Source organism: Equus quagga, chromosome 3 (genome assembly GCF_021613505.1).
Source record: "Equus quagga isolate Etosha38 chromosome 3, UCLA_HA_Equagga_1.0, whole genome shotgun sequence".
In the NCBI taxonomy this organism is placed as follows: Eukaryota; Metazoa; Chordata; class Mammalia; order Perissodactyla; family Equidae; genus Equus; species Equus quagga.
In genome coordinates, this window is record NC_060269.1 from 83,640,272 (window position 1) to 83,662,153 (window position 21,882).

The following is a 21,882-nucleotide window of genomic DNA, read 5'->3' on the forward strand; positions in this document are numbered from 1 at the left end:
AATGACAATCAAATTTCATTTATACATGATAACTGTGTTTACACTTCTTTAACTCTTTCAAAAATGTTGAAAGTCAACAGAAATCACTGAAAGAGAAAGTTCGTATAAAGATTTTCTGAAAATATGCTTAAAAATTAACTGAAAAGGAAAGATTAAGAAATCAAAAATTAGGATAAAATAATTTTGGCAATTACTTTAAATTTCTAAAGCAACCAATGACCATTTTAGGAATTAAGGAAGCTTATTATACATAGGATTTTATGTAAAATTAGTGAAATAAACGGAAAATGCATAACTCTAAATGTAATTAGCATGCTTTCAAATAATCATTAAATTTTTAGCATAGTAAAGTGTAGGGAAACAAAACACACATATTTATTTTGTTCTACTTCATAATCAGCAATTACTTGAAAATAATGCATTTTGAAAATCCTTTAAGATGGCTAACATTGGAGATATAAGCAAAAGAAAAGATACTAAGATTGACAGTTTTCCAAATGTGCAAATCAGGTAGATCTAAAAATAGTATGAAAAGATGAGCCTATGACAATAATCTTTTTTAATGATTTTGTCTAAGTTTATTTCCATTTGTTAAATCCAAGGGGCCAATCCAACAATGACAATTAATATTATAAGATAGCTCAGGATACTTATGAAAAAATAGTTTAGGACTTGGGTTCAATTTGAATAGCTTTTATGTATATTATTTTCCTAATTATATGCTAAGGTCACTTAGCTGTCTAAATTGAGTAAAAACAGAGTTGCCTTCGAACTTGCCATGAAGATTAGGCAAAGATGCAAATGAGAAAATATATATTCAGTTAATTTTATTCAAATTTGGTTATTTACAAATAGTATAATTTAATTTATAAAGTATTGGAAAATTAGTAAAGAAAGCATATTTTTGGATCAGCTCAATTCTTTACCTGTCTTCCCAGGTATACTCAGGTATATTCATTGATCACAACTGTCCTTTCAATGGAAAGATTTCTATGCCCATTTTATATCTATAATGAAATACTAAATAAGTAGTCATGGCTAACACTTTTTGAAGGCTAACTATGGGCCAAGTACTGTGCTAACCATTTCACATATGTTAATTCATTCAAACATTGAACAAGTCAAAGAGGCAGATGCAATGATTATCTTTATTCTACATATGAGAAAACCGAGGCCCAGATAAGTAACTTTTCTCAGAGTTAAATGGCTAGTAAGAAATAGACCTGGGATGAATCAATCTAAGCACTCTTGTAAGATAAGATTTTTTTCCTACTAATCCCATAATGTGCACATATTATAAAACAATGTATATCAGGCAGTCTTGTAAGGACTTCCCATATGTTAAACCACTTAATACTCACAACACCTCTCTGAGGTAGGTACTGTTAGAATCCCCATTTCACAGTTGAGGGATACGAGTCTCAGAGAGTTTAAGTAACATGCTGATGGTCACCCAGCAAACAAGAGACAGAGCTGAGATTATTGCACTTGAGCTCTAAATCACTACACAATTCTGCATCTCACCTTGTGTGAAGAACAAGCAAGCAAATGAACAAAAACAAAAAAAATCTACAATTATACAAAGACTCATTTATATTTTCACTTTTAAAATATATTTTATCTGATATGACTGATTCATTTTAACTATATACAACTTATAGTGACCTATACAATCATTCTTAAAGATTTCTATTTTACTTCAGCATCTTCTAGGCTATTTTCTCTAAGACAAAGAAGAATAAAATGGAATATAAAAACTAGAAATCACAGTATGTGTAATAGTATTTTAGTTATAATAGAATTTTCAAAGAGTTATCAGGCTTAAGTTGTGAGCTGGCCTGGTGTCTGGCACATCTTAGGTTGACTCAGTAAATAACTGTACAATTGAAGTTGAATAAATGACTATAATAATGAGAGAATGAATAAAACATAATTCTCTGTAATAATCCATGCCTACACTCTCATTGGTATACAGACATTTTTCTAGAAGTGAATTGTTATGTATTGCAGGGTTGCCACCCACGGTTCAAAATTTCCTGGCACTCTCCCAATAAAATAATCAGACTCAGGTTTTTATAATTTCTTTTGCTAGACTGCTGTTTCTTTGAGCCTATTTGCTCAATCGTGAATGCAAACATCAGTGAAAACTGACAAAGCTTGCAGAAACCATACTAGTGGGAAGCTCTACAACTAATTTCAGGAATTTACTGAGATTCTGTGGATTATAGTTGAATATTTACAAATTGTGGGATGTCTGCCATTTCTCAGGAAGTTAAGAATGGGCTATAGAAATGCATTTAGAAGATAAAATTAGCCATTTGTTCTATGCTTCAAAAGTTTGGATCTATTCTTCATTCCAGAAAGAGAGAATGATGGCATTTTTTCACAATTATGGAAAACATCCAATTTGTATCGAACAGAGCAACGGCGGTGAAGTTGCAGAGATTAATAGGATTATTAATCCTATTATTAATCGGTCACTGACCTTAAGAGGTCCACTACAAGTATTAAATTCTTAGTAGCCGATACCAAAAACAACTAATAAATACTCTTTCACATATGAAAAACAAATCTATTTATCTCAAAGCATTTTACTTGTACATGAAAAACAGTCACCTACAAGACCACAGTAAGCAAACCACGTTCACTCAGGTTGAGGCAGTTAGTGAAATGGGCTGTTAAACAGGCCTGCTCCTCTGTTGCTAGGCCAGCACAGCTATCCTGTTCTATGTTTATGGCCATTGTATTTCTGATTGATTGATGCCTGTGGTTTACAATTGTCTAATATTTTGAATATCAATGTTTTTAACAATAGACTTTTATTGGGCCCAAAACACCCAAGTGTCTCTGGAGAAATTTAGCTAAAAAAACACTATCTCTGTAGTTGACAAGAAAAGAAAACTTTCTAATATGGAACCAGAATTTCCTCTAGCACAGACAAGCCATAAGGCCAAAAGGAGAGCTAAGCTGTCCTGTGCCTGCATTAGCAGGGCTCACCAGATACCAGAGTCCATGCACTTTGGGATATATAGCTCTGTGTCTGCCAACTCTGAATTATTACAGTTTCAAGAAACTGAACAAATGTGCTTTACATAAAAAAGAAAGATAGTCCCTTAACCATGGCCAAAAAAAAAAAAAAGGTAAGATACTTTGGGCTGATACAGTGGTTCATTAATCACCAAACTACTGCAAACAAAAACCAAAGACAATGTAATTTCCACCAAGCACATTTATATACCGTCACCCTCTCTGTGTCAACTCCACGCATCTTGGGTAGACTTGCTCAGTAATTACACTTGCCTCGTTGGTTATGAATACTAACTAAGTCTTTATAATTTAAAATTCACTAACACTTAGACAAAGTCAAATTGAGACTTATGGGCCTTTCTTAGTCCACAAATACCAAAATAATGAAGGTTTTCAGTAGGATTAACAGCAAAACTCATAAATGTTACATTAACTGTATTCTTGAAAGTTTCAATTTGAGAAACTTAAAGAGTTTCAACTAATTCTTAAAACATTTACCATGAACTACTATGGTGAATTCTCTCTGTACTTTGGTCACTGGGATACTTTGTGTGAAAGGAATTTTCTACCAAGCTAGTTCGAGTTCTCCTGCCATTCTATTTGCAGTATGACAGACAAGTTTAATGGAAAACATATGTATCTTGACATAAACTATAGAGTGATTAAAGGATTTCTGCTTAACAGGGACAGAAAACAAAAGAATATTTCCATGATGTTTTATCGTTTCATTATAACCAGCACTATCATTTTGATAGTGAGAAATTTTCTTTCCACCTATATGTACTCTTCAAATAATCTGAAAACGTCCCAATATAATGGCAAAATGACTAACAAAATACAGGATCACATCAGTTGCAAAGGACTGATGCTCTTACCCATCACAGGAGCTAGTCCTTACTTATTTAGTGCGCTGACACCTTTCATTACAGTAAATGTGCATGGTCATAAGAGATCTGTCTCAATGATTTACTTTTGTAATGTGACTAAGATTTCCGAACCAGATTTCCAAAGAATGGAAAACTAAATACAATCTCTATTTGCCCAGCATAACAAATAAGCATGTGTTTACAACTGCCTTCCATAGCCTCATTAAGTAGATTTGCAGAACATAACAGTTTTTAAAAACCTTACTTTGGGAAACGCGTTGTTATTTAAACCTCATTTAAAAAAAGTTCAGGTTATTTATGGTAAATGAAATCTTAGCTTGAATAACTCAAAGAGAGGCACAAGGGTATACATTTGTATTAATGAACTGGCATCCTCCAACCTAACAAAAACTGTCTGTTTAAGGAACTATCTACAAAAAGGCTATCAGCGGTAAATAAACTATTTTTCTCATATTTTCTTTCAAAATATATTGTTTATCTGAAAGTGTCATTTTAGGAAAGAATTTGTATCTCAAATTGTTTTATAAATGGGTATTAGCCATATTTCCAGAAGAGGTAGAACCAGCATCCACAGTAGGATAGTGGGTATAAGAATTTGTTAACACTTTACAGTTAGACATGAATTTACATGTGCGAAGGATTTCACTACTACCTGTGATAGGTGGAAAGGCAAGATAAAATCCAAATAACCTAATATAGCCATAAAGGTCCTCCATAATCTAGCAACTGTTTGCCTTACCATACCTCATCTTATAACAGCTGTTTCCTTGTTTTTTGAGTTCCAATCACACTGGCCTTCATTCAGGTCCTGAAATGTGCCAAGCTCCATCCTGCCTCAGGACCTTTGCATATGTTGTTCTCTGTGCATGAAAAAGTATTGCTAACTCACCTTTTGTTCTCTCCTTAAAATACATCATGTACTCAGGGAAACCTCCTTTATATCCTGTACCCCACACTTCAAACATACACAGGTCCACATGTTCTATGCTAAGCCTTCCTTTGTAGCACTTTTCACAGATGTGATTAAAAAATTAACTTGAGGAGACCTCTGGGAACACATTGGACTCCACTTCATCTCCCGTTCCCAAAACACAGAAATACTGGATAAATTATAACCACACTTATTTTTAAACATATTACAGTACAGGAGGCAAAGACAGGAAAATTTCCAAGTGCCAAAAGAGCAAAAATAAAACTGCAATAATTATAGGAGTTGCCACTGTGGTGGTGTCAGTGTATTGAACTTGAATGTGGTCTGTAAAAACAGACGCTGCAGTTTTTGTGCCTATGCAGATACAGGAGAGTATCCGCAAGTGACAAAGAAGTCACCCAGCGCAGGGAGACACGAGAGTTCCAAGCTTTACAAAAGCCTCAAAAAAATCAATCTGATCTCCTTGTAAATTAACTGCCTGCTAGAAAAACACTCTCCTTTCTCTAAAGAAAGACAATCAAATACAGACTCCCAAAAACATGTCTTCCACAATGTCTGGCAAATACTCAAATGAACAGACATGCAAAGGAGCAGAAAAATAACTCATACACACTAGGAGATGACACATATATTGGAATTAGCAGACAAGGATTTTAAGCAGCTAACATAAATATCTTTAAAGTTTTATAAGAAAAACTGGACTTAATAAATAGATGGTTATTCTCATCAGAGAAATAAAAACAATAGAAAACAACAAAATTGAAACTCCAGAACCCATTGATAAAATTTTTGTAAGGAAAAAATTGCTATGGGAGACATCGTTGGCTGCCTGCTCACTACACATTCACACCCTCCTCCTGTCTCTTTAAAACAAAACCGAAAATAAAAACTCCCTAATTTGTTCAAATGCTGGCTCTCCTATAGCTCCAAGAAATGACGGGAAGTCTGGTGAGGGTCTTCAAGGAAATGTTTCCTCTCTGGGAAGAAGAGATTCAGGGAAGAGACAGCCACCTTTCCTGTGGATGTTGTTTTGACTTGAAGGGCTGCTGGGAAGTGCTGGTGTCGTCCGCAAATAGGAAGAGACTCAGCTGGGGAAACTGAGGGGCAAAACAGTTGGTAGACCTGCCTTCTTGCTGACGTCGTAGTTTCTCTGAACTAACCAACACTGGAGATTTGCTACGTGTAGATTTCTTCTTAGACAAGATAACATAATTTGTGACTGTTCAATGAACTTTGAGTTAGGTTCTTCTCTTACTTGGAGCTGAAAGCATTCTAACTAGTATAACTACGAAAGAATATATTCAAAGGACATTAAACCTAGAAACAACAGTGGGATGATAATAAATCACGTAAGCATTTGTTTAATGGTTATATTAGAGGCTAGCATGTTCTAAGAAAATAGGGACAGTACTTGTCTTTCTTGTTGATTAACGTACCCACCAAACCTTATTGCACAATTGTATGCAATACTCATATCAATAGAACAATTAAATTTAGTGCTAAAAAAAGCATTAAAGTCCATCTAGTTTAACATTCCCTTCTAATAGATAAGGAAGCTCAAGCCTAAATAAATTTTCTCAGTGTCCACAGCTGGATGGTGCAGAATTCTGGTCCCCTGACTTCAGGTCCAGTGCTCTTTGGTCCATATTGCATCATCTTTTAATAGAATTCAAATTTAAAATACACTTGTATTTATTATTCTATTTTCACTGAAGCTAGAAAATAGTAAAATATTAAATTACAGTCTTAGGAAATGAGATTAAATAGTAAGGATTCATACTCCCTAGAAAAGTTATAATTTCCTTCTCTGAAATTTTAGAGAAAGTAGATATTCTATGAATGCAAACCTGCTCATACAAACCTTAAAAGTACTTCTTTAGCCTTAAAAAAAAAAGGCTGACTGGATTGTCTACGTTCAGTACATTTTCTCCATGCCATGAACGCCAGGCACATTTCTCCCTCCCATTCTCTACTTTTGTGTTTTAAGGTCAGTTTAAAGATCACTTCACTAAGGAAAAGAATTAGAATTAATGAATGTAGAGATGAAAGTATAATAAAGTTCAGCAAAGAATGACTCAAATTACTGTTTAAAAAATCCCATGTGCGGTCTGGCCCCGTGGTGCAGTGGTTAAGTTCGCATATTCCACTTCGGTGGCCCCGGGTTCACTGGTTCAGATCCCGGGTGGGGACATGGCACTGCTTGGTGAGGCATGCTGTGGTAGGCGTTCCACATATAAAGTAAAGGAAGATGGGCACGGATCTTAGCTCAGGGCCAGTCTTCCTCAGCAAAAAGAGGAGGATTGGTAGCAGATGTTAGCTCAGGGCTAATCTTCCTCAAAAAAAAAAAATTTCCCATGTGCATGCATACATATAAAGATACACCAAATCTATTTGTGCACACACATGTATTTTTCACTTTGCAATTACTCATTTAATTGTAGGTAGTATATGTTTTAATTATGCTATGATTGAATTAATAGTATAATCGGTTTTCTTTCCCAGAGCACTAAAACTGACGGAAAGTTCAGGGCACAAAATCACCAAAGCTATTTCATAGAGATGGAAATCAGTCAAATTCTTATGTATTGCCCTCTGATATTATAGAAGTGATTCTTAATTTAGAAAATCTCTCAGACTGGCTGGTCTTCCTGTGTCTAGCAGATACCAATCAAATGTTTTTTAAAAAACTAAGATTTTTTCTCTCTAGTCTTCCAGGCAATTCATCATATAAACAACATCAATTCTCTGATGAGTTTGCAGACTTTTACATTCAACATTTTCCTTATTGCACATCTCTTTTGTGGGAATCTGGAAAATTTTCCCACCCTCTCATCCATCACCCTATGGAAGTGGTCTTATTTGAGAAATTTTAAACTATACGAGAAAAGCAAATTAAAGTTGAACAAAATCTAATCTCTGAGGAACGATACTGAAGTTCAGTAGCTAAGAGTTCAATTCCACTGTAGTAAATTGTGGCTAAATTTGCTTTCAAACGAGTTTATACAGATGAAAACTCCCTAAAAATGGGAAGGAGTTTTACTATGTTACTTTTTTCTAGTTACTGTCTTTGATGGTGACAGTATTCTACAAGTCTATTTTAGACACTGGGTATATTTTATAGTTACCTATGATGCATATCTTATTGTTGCCTACTAAGTATGTTTGTTATTTTCAATTTTACATATTACAATTAATGTGAAGTATTTTTAGTGAAAGAAATACATAGAATTTATTTTTGCTTTTGAAAAACAATATGTTTTTTAAAAATTCTCAAGCTCTAATATGACTTGCCTTTTTTCTTTTTCTTTTTGCTTTTGTTTTTTCTTTTTCTTTTGTATAAAATGAATTTCTTTTCAGTGATAAGAGTTTCATATTTGTAGTCTAATAGGATAAATAGAATTTGTAGTGTAATAGAAAAATATATCATTTTTATGGATGAAAATTATTTAAAATAATTTCTAATGCTACTTGTTTCCTGCCCTCTTCCCTTCAATATCAAGATCATAAGTCACAAAAATATCAATGCCTTGCTTCAGATCTATATAATGTAGGGAAGTTGATTAATCTTTCAGAACAAAACTACCACCATAAAACCCATCCACAAGGCCAGCCCGGTGGTGTAATGGTTAAGTTCCTGTGCTCCACTTTGGTGGCCTGGGGTTCACCGGTTCAGATCCTGGGTGTGGGTCAAGCACCACTGGTCAAGCCACCCTGTGGCTGCATCCCACATAAAATAGAGGAAGATTAGCATAGATGTTAGCTCAGTGACAATCTTCCTTAAGCAAAAAGAGGGAGATTGGCAACAGATGTCAGCTCAGGGCCAATCTTCCTCACAAACACAAAAAAACACTCATTCTATTTCATTACTGCATAAAATACTTTGAACCTAATGTGATTGTTTTAAGAGCTTGTATGTAAAATTCTCCTTTTACAACCATTTAAAGAGAGCACATAATAGGTTTTTAGATATAATTAATAAGAAAGTTTATAAAAAATATGTTACTTCATATTTGCTTCTGATAATTTGCATTATACCAGAACTTTTTAAAAAACTAAACAAAAAATAGAATGTCTTCAATTTGCCTCTAGGTATCTAAGTAACCTTTATAAAATGCAATATTTTATAAATATAAGCAGCAAGGGTCAATTATAATAAAAATTCTGAAATAATATATACCATTGATGATATGCTAAAAGTTATACAACCTACAAGCAACTACATAGTTTTAAAAAACTGTTCTATGCCCTTCACCTTTTCAACATATTTAGGATCTGGCAGTCTAAGTGTGATAAGTGTTAGCCATGAAAGTATAATCTAGGAAGTAGTGTTTCCAAATAGAAAATCAATTCTTGCTCTGTAACTCAGCACAAAGGCAACACCTAAAATTACTGGCATAACACATAGTGGCAAGGAAACTGTAAAACTTCCAATACTTTTCAAAGCTAAAAGAGTTGAAGATTATTACTTTGAGTAAATCTTTAGAGCCACAGAATGTTATCAATTTGAGAAAGATTAATAAAACCTACATCAATCTTGTCCATCAAATTTTCCAGATTCCATTCTTGAGATGAGTAACGTAGGCCACTGCGATGGTCTACATTCAATTTCAACTAGAAAAATACGATTTTCCATATTACAGAAAATCAAGGATTTACAAATATCTTCACAGACTCACTCACACATACACAGAAATCATCTGGGTTACTTTTAAATATATGAATCCCAGGGCTCTATCTCCAGCCCACTGTGTCATAATCTCGTCTTGCTCTGTTGTGTATTTAGCCTTAGCAAGACAAACAAAACACATACTACAACAGCAGAATAGATTAGACATATCTTCTCAGGCTCATTGGTCATAATTATTCCCTGGATATATGTGAGTTTTGATAGAATGTGGCTAATTTACATTTATCCTTTAAATCTGGACTAACAAACCTCCTCTCCCAGGAAGCCCTCTCCAATCCTTCCTTCCACCTTAGGCTGCACTAGTTGCCTCTTCTTTTGGTGATCTTTGTATTTCCAAATGCCTAGCACCCAGCAGTCTCTCAATAAGTATTTGTTGAATTAACTAATTAATATATGGCAATTTCACACACACAAAACACATGTGCTAAAAATTCTATCTAATTAATCCTAAGTAACAGGTTTACATATCACAAGTTCCCATGGAGCACTCTTTTGATTTATCTTTAGAGCCTTACCAAGGACAAAACTATTCAAGGTAGTAAAAATATACTGGGTCAATGCATTAGGGGTAGATAAAGAAAGAAGAGATTAACATCAAGTAGAATAAAAACAATAATGATAGAAATAATAATGATGAAAACTAGGATGGACTATGAGTATATATATGAAGTAGTTGCACGAGGAGAAACTGGAAGTGAGAATTTTCACAGTTTCTGGGTTTAAATCTAGCTCATCCTGAGCTCTTGTTCTCAGGAAGAATTATTTTATGTAAAATGAAGTTGTAGTGGATGCACAATTGTTTGAGTGAGGATAATCTCATTTTTAATAATATAGAAAACAATGTGTAGTTTCCACTTATTTTGAAGATCTTCCCTTCTAAACGAAAAAAACATCATTAGGCTCTAGCCAATAAGCCATCCCAAAGCCCTGATTCTAGAAATTAAGTGGCTTTTGGAATGAGTACTGCATGAGTTACTGAACTCATGAGTACTGGTCTTAGTGCCTGAAATAAGATTAAGAAAAATTAGAAAGCACCTGAAAATTAATGAACTCATAATCAATCAATAAATACTGTTTTCTTTAAGTACCGGTCCTAATTATATCCTAAATTATATCACCTTTTAAGATATTTTAATAGTCAATTATGATGTTAGTAATATACTGTGAACTATAATTCAGCCAATAAAACCTAGAGCTCTCTTTCAGTTTGAACCACGAGGCTAGAGTCCAGGTGTTGCCGGCTAGCTGGAAATGCAGCTGCAGTGCATAGTAAAAGGAACATAGCTCCCTCGGTCCTACAATAGATTGCTCCCGTGTGATACAAAACACAGATGTGGATTTGGAGGCTAAAAAATATAATTCCTCTTATTCTTTAAATAAAATATGAATGATCAAATATGTTTAAATCTTTAGGAGCTTATGGTGTAGTTTTAGCATAATAATAATAATTGAAAAGTTCTGGTGAGAATCATTCTATGTTTAACTCTGTATTTCCTAAACTCATTTGAACCCTCATTCATTCATTCTCTCAATACAATATTTATTGAGCACTCATAATATCTATTAATGTCCTAAGAAACTAGATTTTTGAAATATTTTAGTAAATAATTTCCTAGGAAGATGTTTGAATGGCTAATTGCAAAACTGCCTCAAAAAAGTGTTAAACTTATTTCAAATCTCAATGCTAAATGTTATAATGATAAACATTACGATAGTGAAAGCACACTGTCGACATGCAGAACCATCAAACGGTGTTGATTATAAATATGAAGGTGTTTTGTAAACAATAATAAACTTAACCATAAGTGGACAAGAAAGACAGACAGTGTCTATCTTTTTTCTCTCTGAAATAGAATGTTTACCCTCTCTCTGAAACAGAGAAATCACTGGGCTTCACATAAGTAACAGGCCAGTTTATTTGTGTAAATGAAAAGCATATAACTTGGTTTATACATAATTGCACATCCTAGAACTGTCAGTGTATAAATATCTGTTGCAAGGAACAAACAAAAAATCCTTGAGGCTAGTAAGAGAGTCTCAGGCTAGACCTTGAAAGGAGTGACATAAAGACAGAGTGTCATAGCCGAATTGATTTAAATGACTCAGTTTAAAGTAGCTAAAGTGTCTTTCCATTATTCATCAGTATAGCACCAACACAGAGAAATACTACAATCATACACATAAACACGATATGTGGCTATAAATCACAAGGTTAGATAAGTCAGAAGCTGCAAAATGTTTTAGGTCTCTGTTGACAAATCTTCTCCTAACCCCTGTCTTGAAGACACAGACACTTCGATTGTTGGACTCTATCTTTGGCTCCAATATATTCCTCTCTGAATGTTATCTCAGTTTCTTTCTTTCTATGCTGAAGTGCACTTGACATTTAAAACCAGATAGCAGTGGCTGCTGGTGGCATTGGATGGTTCTTTTTCACACAAGCCACAGAAACACAGATCGGTATCAATGTTCAATTGTCTTTGAAACAGAGATGAGAATGAAAAAGAAAATACCCAGCCCTTTTCTTCATATAACCCAAGAACAGCTGATAAACGAAAACCTCCATTTTACTATTTCCTCTCCAGAAGCAACGAACCCATTTAGGAAGGGTAAAGGGGAACAAAAATTCCTCAGAAAGAAATCAAGTTCCATTCCTAAAACAAGTCACCCCTGAAACGATACTACTGGATTGTTTACATCGACTTTTTAATGCCTGAAAAGAAAAAAAATTTGTTTTAATTATCAGTCTTAATTACATCTTAAATGGTATCACCTTTTAATATATTTTAGTAGTCAATTATGATATTAATAATTGACAGAGGAGGACTCTAAGGCACAGGGACAGAATAGGGTGCAAATAGCAGAACAGGGCTTTAAATCCAAAGAATCTGGCTCCAGAGAGTCCTTGTCCTAACCCCTCTGCTCCCTCCAGAGACAGCTGGTTGGCAAAAATTCAATGTGCTCACTAAGCCAGACTCTAAATGTCATAAAAACATACTGATTGAAAAATATAAGCTAATCTTACCTCAGTAACTTCTATGATCTTTTTCTTTTTCCATCTAAAACATTTTTCTATCTTATTCTTCAATAGTTTCATAGAAGAGTAGGAAATATATTATAATAATTTATACTGGGAAATTTAACTGAAAATAATTTTGTTAAAAAAAGAAGCCTCCTAGCATCGCCTTGAAGTTGGGGATATTTAAAACTGAGTGTCTATAACCCACAGGAGGTGTTACTAGGAGTACTGTTATAAATAAACTATTCACGTTCTTAGAGGCAACTTCCTAGAACCTGGTCATAATAGTGTTAGAATGGATTCTTATTTTTTTCTTCTTATGTGAACATCTGTTGTTTTTTTCCTGCACATGAAGAAATTCTCCCCCTTTCTTTGCTATTTAATAATGCCTTTATTTTCCTTTGAGAAAGTCCCTCCTCTCCTCCATGATTGTATGCAGTCTTGATGAGACTGCTAGACAAAGTCCCTCCATCTCTTGCTCCTTGTGGTCACAGGACTTGGGCTTGGCCTACAAACTCTGGTCCCCAGAAATACGAATCTTAAGCAACACAGCCCGGGGACAGAAAACCACAGCAGGTGACTCATTCTACTGGTGGAGTGTTGAAGAGCTGATCCATTCATTCCTGCAACCTGGGGCCAAATTTCAAGGGTTGCATCCTGCACAGTCACACAGGCCTGGCTCTTGGAAGGGTCCTATATTTGGTTTAATGTTCTGCTATCACCGTCTTAAAATTCTCAATAATTCTTGAACAAGGAGCCTTGCATTTTTATTTTTTACTGGGCCCACAAATTATGTAGGTGGCCCTGCTATCTCAGGTCCCTGAGATTACCATGGTTCTATTCTTCTTGAGGTCTGTTTGGCTTTTCCTTTATTTCTGTGAGCTACTGCATATCCTTACAATAAATATCGTTTCTTTTTTTATTTAATGAAGTGAGCAAAAGTAAGTTTCTGGGGCTCGCATCAAAGAACCTTATGTTTTACATTTGGCAGACCCAAGACTAAAGTGTAAAATGTAATATAATTTTTCCCAGTGCCCTCATACCCTTTGGTGTATTCCTGTCATGTCCCTCTCCATGATCTTCTCCAGGTTTGCTTTAGAGAATTACTGCTCCCCGGATATTCAGAATTCATATTGGGATGCTGTATTTCATTTTGCACTTTCTAAGTCAGAGGCCATTCACTTTTTGTAACTACTCTGTCAAAACACACTGATGCTGCGCCCTGGCCCTCACCACCCTGACCCCTCTTAGGTAATTAATCCTGCTAATGTGCTGGTAGCTGATAAGGGACTGGTATAACATTTTTATTTTAACAGATTACTTTACTTCTTATCCATAAGGAATGACTTCATACACAAAAATTCAGGGCATGTTGTCTGCTCAAAACACACATTTTGTGGCTTCAGGTTTCTCAAATCATACTAAATAGGGAGCCATATATTCTATCTACCAATTTCTCCTGCATTTAGAAGGAAAAACATATAAATGGTTCTAAAACTAGTGTTTTCTGACCTCTTTTCACCAGGGAAAATAAAGTGGCTGAAGGTCAGCACGAGAAAATTATATGAGCTTTGTTTTAATGTGGAATTACTCTGCTTTAAAATGGAGTTGCATGCTCTATAAATCTTGTAAGTTTTTTGCTATGCTGCCTGAGTTTCTTTTCATCAGTAACTCCAATAAATTGACTTTAACCTACCTTCTCTTTTTGTTCATTAGAAAGGTAAAAATTGACGGTCGTTTCTGTGATTACATTGTCTTTTAAATGATAGACTGTCTCCTATTCTCCAAGTATATTGTCCTACTAAATTATCAACAGGAACTTTAGCATATGCTTTCCACAATTTTTTTTTTAATGATCTAATTGGTATTCCACTTTTTTTTCTTCTATACTTTCTCTAAGAAATTCTCTATAAACTAAAATTTTCCCTTGAGATAAATAAAAATTTCACGTGGGTCAAAATATTTTATTTTCTGTTTTAATGTTGCTTCAACATTTACAGCATTTTACCTGCAAATGACCTTAATAATTTTAAATTGTACTTTTATTGAGCTATCGATAGAAATATTTGCTAGTGGCTCATCTGTAACTGTAAAAGAAAAGAAAGTAGAGAAATATATATATATATATACCCATATATGAAGAAATAATAGTTTCATTCATATGAAAGCCATTTCATATGGCTTTGAGGCTTTGTTTAGTAATGAAGGTGCACACAAATGAAATATGCCAATCATATAAGAACTGAACTTACATTTAGAAAAGGTCTGTCTTTGGTTTTTAAGCACCAGGCAGACTAAGCATTGGTGAATGAATATCTTCGACTCCTGAGATCATTTTGTTCTGTCTGTGCAACCGACTGAGATTTGAATAAATCCCACTAACGCTATAGGGCTGTTAAGGCATCAAAGGATAAAGCACTGTGCCTTCAACCTCTCATTCATGTACCAAAATAGCTCCTGAATTTGCATCTTAGCTCTCTCATATCACAAGAGAAAGATTAGAAAATGTTACTCATCAAAATAGTCCAATCATTAAAGAAAGGTGACATATCTTAATTTTTTTCCTGTAATGTCATTAGTGACTGCCTTTTCGTTTGTTTATTAAAAATGCTAACTGAAGACATTGTCTTGAGATTTGACTTTTCCTTATCTCACAAGTGCACAGAAATTCAGTCTTCTATCTGTACTGTACATCCTAGCTTTATCTCTTCAAGTCATATTCATAAATTTGATATTATTTGCCTGTATAAGTGAGCACCTTTTTTAAATCAGCAACCATCATGTTCACAATAATACTGACAGATGAAGTTTATTGTTGTATTGTTTAGAGTAATCACTGGTTTGACTTCCAGGTATTCTCACACTTTTAGAAGCAAATAATCCAAGTGGTACAACAAGTAGCGAAAAACTTCTCTGTTCTAGCAACTGAAGTCAATCAATAACCTCACTGTCAAGATGTCAGTCCTCGAAAACAAAAACATTTAAAATAATTATATCATATTGAATTTATTAATTTATCTATACATGTATTATATGTCTAAGTAATGGCTATAAAGCAATTCTTTATACTTGTTAACAAGTGTTCTTCTCAAATGTTTAAGGTGAGAAGACTGGGCTTGACATCAGAGGAGCAGCAGAAGTTTTAATCAGACAGAAGGGCAGGTTCCTTAGGATCTTTTGTGATTACTGCTTCTTGAAATCACATATTTAAATTGATATTCTACATGAGTACATATAACTTTTTCTTCGGTAAATTATACGTCTTCCAACTGAAATCACACTAATCAATATGAATCCTAAATAAGTCAAGTGAGGAATAAAATAATTTAAAACATGAGTTGAATATTTTAAGACCAATAACTCTAGTATGCCAGTGGTTTCTAAAGCATACATCGTATTGGGTTGCATTTATCTAGATTCAGTAGTCTCATTTACTTTTATTTATAAATGTTTTCTGAGTGTTCACCTATACAAGGTATCTCAAAGATAGCTAGCTAACCAGCTATTTAGATAAATAAAGATGGAGATATCTGATATTTAATAAGTATCCTAATTGGATAGTATATGAATTTTGTAAGGCATCAGATATCATATACTAAGCTCTGTAGTTTTCCTTCCAAAATAGTTGTGTCAAGTGTTCCATTGCAACTTGAGGTTTGGAATAATGTCTTTAAATACAATATTTCATTTCTTTTTCCAGAATATGTTCTCCTCTTTCTAAGTAAATCTATATAGACTGCTTTTTTTTTTTCTTTTCTTTTCTTTTTTTTTTGATATAGCAGTGCTGGTATAGTCATCATTTGACAGACTAGATAATTCCACATTAGTATTTAAATATAACTGGCATATGATTCTTTTTAACAACATGTCATAATCATCTTAATCACTTATAAAACAAATATATACACCAATCACTATCAACCATAGTAAAGAGAAAAGTGAGACAATTCAACTCTTACTAATACCTAGAGAAAGACACATGATCCCATCCCATTATGGCCTGATTTCTACTCTTAATGTTCTCATCATCTAGCAAGGAATGGAGTCAGAACACATATCTATGTATAAATACATGGAAGAATAAAGAAAATTAGTCACACCTCTATTATGGCCAAGTACAGTACACATTCAAGATGGAGTTATTACACATAACCACAGGAATCCAGGGTTCTATCTTGGAAGCAGTAGCATTTGAGGTAGGTGTTGGATGTTAACAGAATGCTAGCAGAACAGATGGAGTGAGGTGGGGAAAGAACCCCTTACAGAGAGAACAAAGTGAACAAAATCACCGGTGAGTGTCTACACACAGAGAGATGAGACTAGAAAGTTAAGATTGAAGTGAAATCACAGCAGGCCATATATGCCCAGACAAAACTTCATTTTAGAGCTAATGACGCACTTTTGAAGTTTTTGAAGAGAGGAGTCAGATGGTTTCATCCTTCTTGTAGGAAGATAACTCTGGAGGTGACATGAAGGAAGGCTTAGAGTGATGATGGTTATTTGTGAAACATAATTTTTCAAACATAACTGATGCAAAAGCACTTTGAAATATATGAAGTGCTTTCCAAATGTAAAGTATTAAGAATCAGTCGGGAAATACATGACCTGATTTATGTGAAGGATAGCCCCACTTTAAATATTAAGGACATTCCCATTATTGCATCTACCACCGATAATCCTGTAGATGAGTACTTCTAAACCTACTTGACGATAAGAATCACCTGAAGTAATAGTTTAAAATATGAATAACAAAACCCACTGAACCAGACTCTCCTGGGTAGAGGCCTGGAGAAGTGGTTGATTCCAGGCTGGGGGGAGCGGGGGAATACAAGATGAGCCTGCAGCACCTTGTGATGCCAGAAAGTAAAAAAGTGCTTAAAAAAAGGAGGATGGTATGTCAAAAGGGCACAGAAGACAACCTAAAAAAGCTCCCAATGGCCAAACCTGTAACAATTTGAGCAATAAAATAAATAAAACAGTATTCTATTATACCTATAAAATAAAATAAATATCCATGAGGCAATACTAATATAAATAATTGAGTGAATATATTTTAAAAAGGGGGGAAAGGGACAGGGCTCCCTTAAAAAATGCTTCCGTTTTCTCCAATTCTCAATGACAGAAATAGAAAATCACCAACAGAACACCACAATAATAATTGTTGGGGGAAAGATCCACTCACGGATGCTAAAATTAAATGGGTGAAAGTTTAAGGAAAAATAGGATATTTGCATAGTCTTAAAAATATCTCCCCAAGGATATATAATATTTCAAAAGAGCATAACAGTGACTTTACAGTGGAGAAACCTGATAGGCAACATCTTAGCCAAGTGATGGAGGTTAATTACCAGTAAGAAACAGATCAATATCATGGTTGATATTTGTGGTAGTCTTGCCAAAAATTAGCCTCAATCTAATGAGAAAAAACATATCAGACAACTACAAATTAAGGGCTGATCTACAAAATACTTGAGCAGTCCTCAAAAGCATAAGGATAGGGAAAGACTGAGGAACTGGCACACAATGCAGAAGACCAAGAAGACTAACACAGCCACATGTGATGTGGGAGCCTGCCTTGGATCCTGTAACAGAAAAGACATTAGTGAAAAAGCAGAGGAAATCCAAATAAAGTCTACAATATAGTTAATACATCAATATTAATGTATTACTTTTGGTCATTTTACTATGACATAAAAGACGTTAACATTAAGGGAATCTGGTGAAGGGTATATGGGGACACAAATACCTTTTTTGAAATTTTTCTGTAAGTCTAATTTTTTTCAAAATAAAAAGTTACAAAAAAGTTAAAATACTCATTCATGTTTTTAAAAAGTACTCCTCAAATGTCTTACTTTTATAAAATTCCTAAAAAATTGACTGGCAAACAGTATGCTCAGTTTCTCGTACTCCCTCCACTCTTATAAGTAGTTAGTATCAAAACTGTAAAAGTCTGTAAAGATGCTTAAAAGTACTATCTCTGAGTACCTGAACCTCATACTGTTGAAACTTAATCTGTTAAATTCTGTCTTTAATTAATTAATAATGATGCAGATTATCAGTAACATAGAAAAAATAATAGATTTTCTTATCTGCTTGATAGGCATTGAGAATTATTTTATAGGCTGTGATTATTTGTCTTTTTTGAGCGGATATGTAAATGTAAACAGGACTTTTTTTTTCAATTGAGGAAGATTAGCCCTGAACTATCATCTGTCACCAATACTCCTTTTTTTTGCTGAGGAAAACAGGCCCTGAGCTAACATCAGTGCCCATCTTCCTCTACTTGATATGTGGGATGCCTGCCACAGCATGGCTTGACAAGGGGTGTGTAGGTCTGCACTCGGGATCCAAATTGACAAACCCCGGGCCTGCAAAGCGGAATGTGTGAACTTAACCACTGCACCACTGGACTGGCCCAACATGACTTTTTAAATGTCATAAAAAAGTAAGTTACTTTCTTTATTATAAAATAGATTGAAGTTTCTAAAAAATAGACTGCATAGAAGGCCCTTATTAAAAACTCGTCTACAGAAGCAGAAAAATCAGGGATGAAGTGAAATAAAATGAAGACAAAAGGAAATTGGAAAGGTTATATTTTGAAAACATATTTTCTAGATCATAATACTAGAAAGTTTAATGGATATACAACATTTGTGTAGTTTTAAATTATATATGTATCTTGTTTTTGTTATTGTCTATTAATGACATATACTTTATAGATAATGCATTTATTTGTTATCATAGTACGTAGAACTCTAAGGCAGCCTCTAAGATTCCACCCCTTGGTATTCATGCTCTGTATATTCTCTTCCCTTTGTGTGGGCGGAACCTGTGAATATTATGGGACATCATGTGATTAGTTTGATAATCAGTTGTCTTTCACTTAATAATAATGAAAAAAGCTTATCTTTATGGTCCTGATTCAATCAGAGGAGCCTTTAAAAGAAAATAAAGCATCAGAGGTGTGCTCCTGCGGGCCTTGAAGTCAAAGCCACCATGAATTCTGTAGATCCAAGGAAATCAATTCTGCCAAGGAACACCTGAGCTTAGAAGTGAAGCCTCAGATGAGACCCGAGCTGGCCAACATCACGATAGTAGCTTTGTGAGTCTGCGAGCAGAGGACCCAGTAGATCCCTTTGTAAACTCCTCGCCCACAGAAACTGCAATCCTTGATCTAAATACCTTGGACAAAAAATACTGTACTTCAAACACACTTTATGTTATTGTCATTCTAGTGAGCTGAATTTCTTAACAGTATCTTCTGTTTTAGAAATGAAACAGCATTCTTTTCAAAATTACTAATGGGGCTTTTCTAATTATTTTATTTCTATTACAGTATTTTCTGTTTCCTCATTTTCATACATCTATAGCAAAAATATAATGTTAAATTGATATTTATGTGAGGGAATATATCTAGAGTCATAAAATGAGAAGTTATAAATGTACATTTTTTTGTAGATAGAAGAGCTTTTTGTAGACTGTTATAAATATTACTATTTCCATAGTCATATACTTTCTATACAGATACTTGACAGGCAATTATATCTGTATATATATACACTCTGCCTTAATCCATACAAACTAAATTAAAAAAATAATTTTAAATGATTAAATAAGATTTCCATAATTTTTGAGATGCCAAGAAAATTTTAAGAATGGTCAAACTGTGTCAAAACCATGAAGGGCCAGAGATTTTACTCTACTTGTTAAGTAACAGGTGAACCAGTCATTTTCATGAATGCTGGCAGAAGATGCCAGATTTCTGGGTCAGAGATAAAGGACTTTATTACTCACAGGGATATCAGTAGCTGGAGAATCAGTATTTTCTTGAGCCAGTTCCCTAAGCCCCAATTCCCACAGGGTGATTCAAAGATGTGTTTGACATCTGCAAACATGGTAGGTTATATTGTAGAAGAGGCCTGATCTTAGGGAAACTGAGTCTTTTATAATGAGCAGTAGGCATGTCTGTCCTTTGTTTCAGAGAAAGGAACTATCTTAAATTTTCAAGGCTATTATTCATAAACAAAACAAAACAAAACAAAAAACACTGGATCATCCAAGGCTGATTGCTATAAAAACAAGCATCCTTGAAAAGAGATTTAAAAAGAAAGGTAGTCAGTATGTCTGCTTGTAAAACCTGCAGAAATGTGTTAGAATCACGGGAAATTGTCTAGCAACAAACTTTTAGGAGTTGCAGTACTTGTCACATCATCATATACTCACTGTGTAAGGAAAGAAAAGAGGACGCATCCATTTTTCCATTGATTATGAAATTGGCATTCCCAGCATTGTTAGTTTTATAAATTTGTTGCTGACATTGATTGTATCCTCTAAGTTTTGTTAGTTTTTAAATGCACTGGCCAAGGCTTCAATGCAGCTTCACTGCTCCAGTTCATTTTGTGATGTCTCTTTCAACATTTATTTGCCAGAGCTTTATAATGATTAATCCCAGCAAACACAGCTGTGGAGGCTCTGCAGCGGTTCAGGAGCTTTGCAGTTGGTAGAGCTTTCAAAGTTTGAAAATCGCAGGGCTCTCTTACCCCATGTTTGAAAATAAAATTTATGCCATACAAATATGATCCTTCAGGTTTGTAATGGTAAATAATGAAGTTTTTCTATTGTCCACATAAAATAAAAGGAAAATTTTTTCCAGAGTAAATATGTGTCTTTTGGCCAATAAATTCAGAGAGCCATCTCACACCTGTGAGAAAAGGCCCATAATGAGTTTGATGAGAAGATATGAGAATTTACATAACAGACCATAATGTTAGAATAGCAACTGCCTGGATTGAAAGTTGAGGTTTCCTTACATATTCTCTATTGTCTGAGAAAACAGGTTAATATAGCCAATAAGACATTTTTGATGTTTTCTCTACCTGTGCCTATTCATTCATTTACCAATTACTGTATTTGTTGACTGCCTGTGTCTGGTTTGTAGTAATTGTCCTAGGCTTTACTCTTACGTGTGTGAAAATCATCACAACAAACAAATATGGCTCTGAGAATAAATATCCAGTCTATACAGTGATACAATTATATATTAAAAATACATTATTTTGTTTCATAAAAATTGACATAAAAAATTACAATTTGACTCTAGTTATGGTCTAATGTTTTGAAATATAACTGATTCCAAATTTAAAGTTCAACAACCAGGATATGACTATTTGTTTTTTTAGTACTGTAAATATTATTAAAAACTTGTTTTTGTGAATAAGTACATGACATAGATAATATAGCTACAGTGCATATAATCCAATGATTACAATACTGGTGGAAATATATAGAAAAAAAGATAAATATTCTAGACCTGTGCTGTCCAATAACATAG

At 34.2% G+C, this 21,882-nt stretch overlaps 1 protein-coding gene across 1 annotated transcript in view; it reads right to left on the reverse strand.

Moving 5' to 3' along the window:
* The window catches only part of CCSER1 (coiled-coil serine rich protein 1), a 673,696-nt gene that overhangs the window by 252,523 nt on the left and 399,291 nt on the right, over positions 1–21,882 (reverse strand). The window lies entirely within an intron of this gene.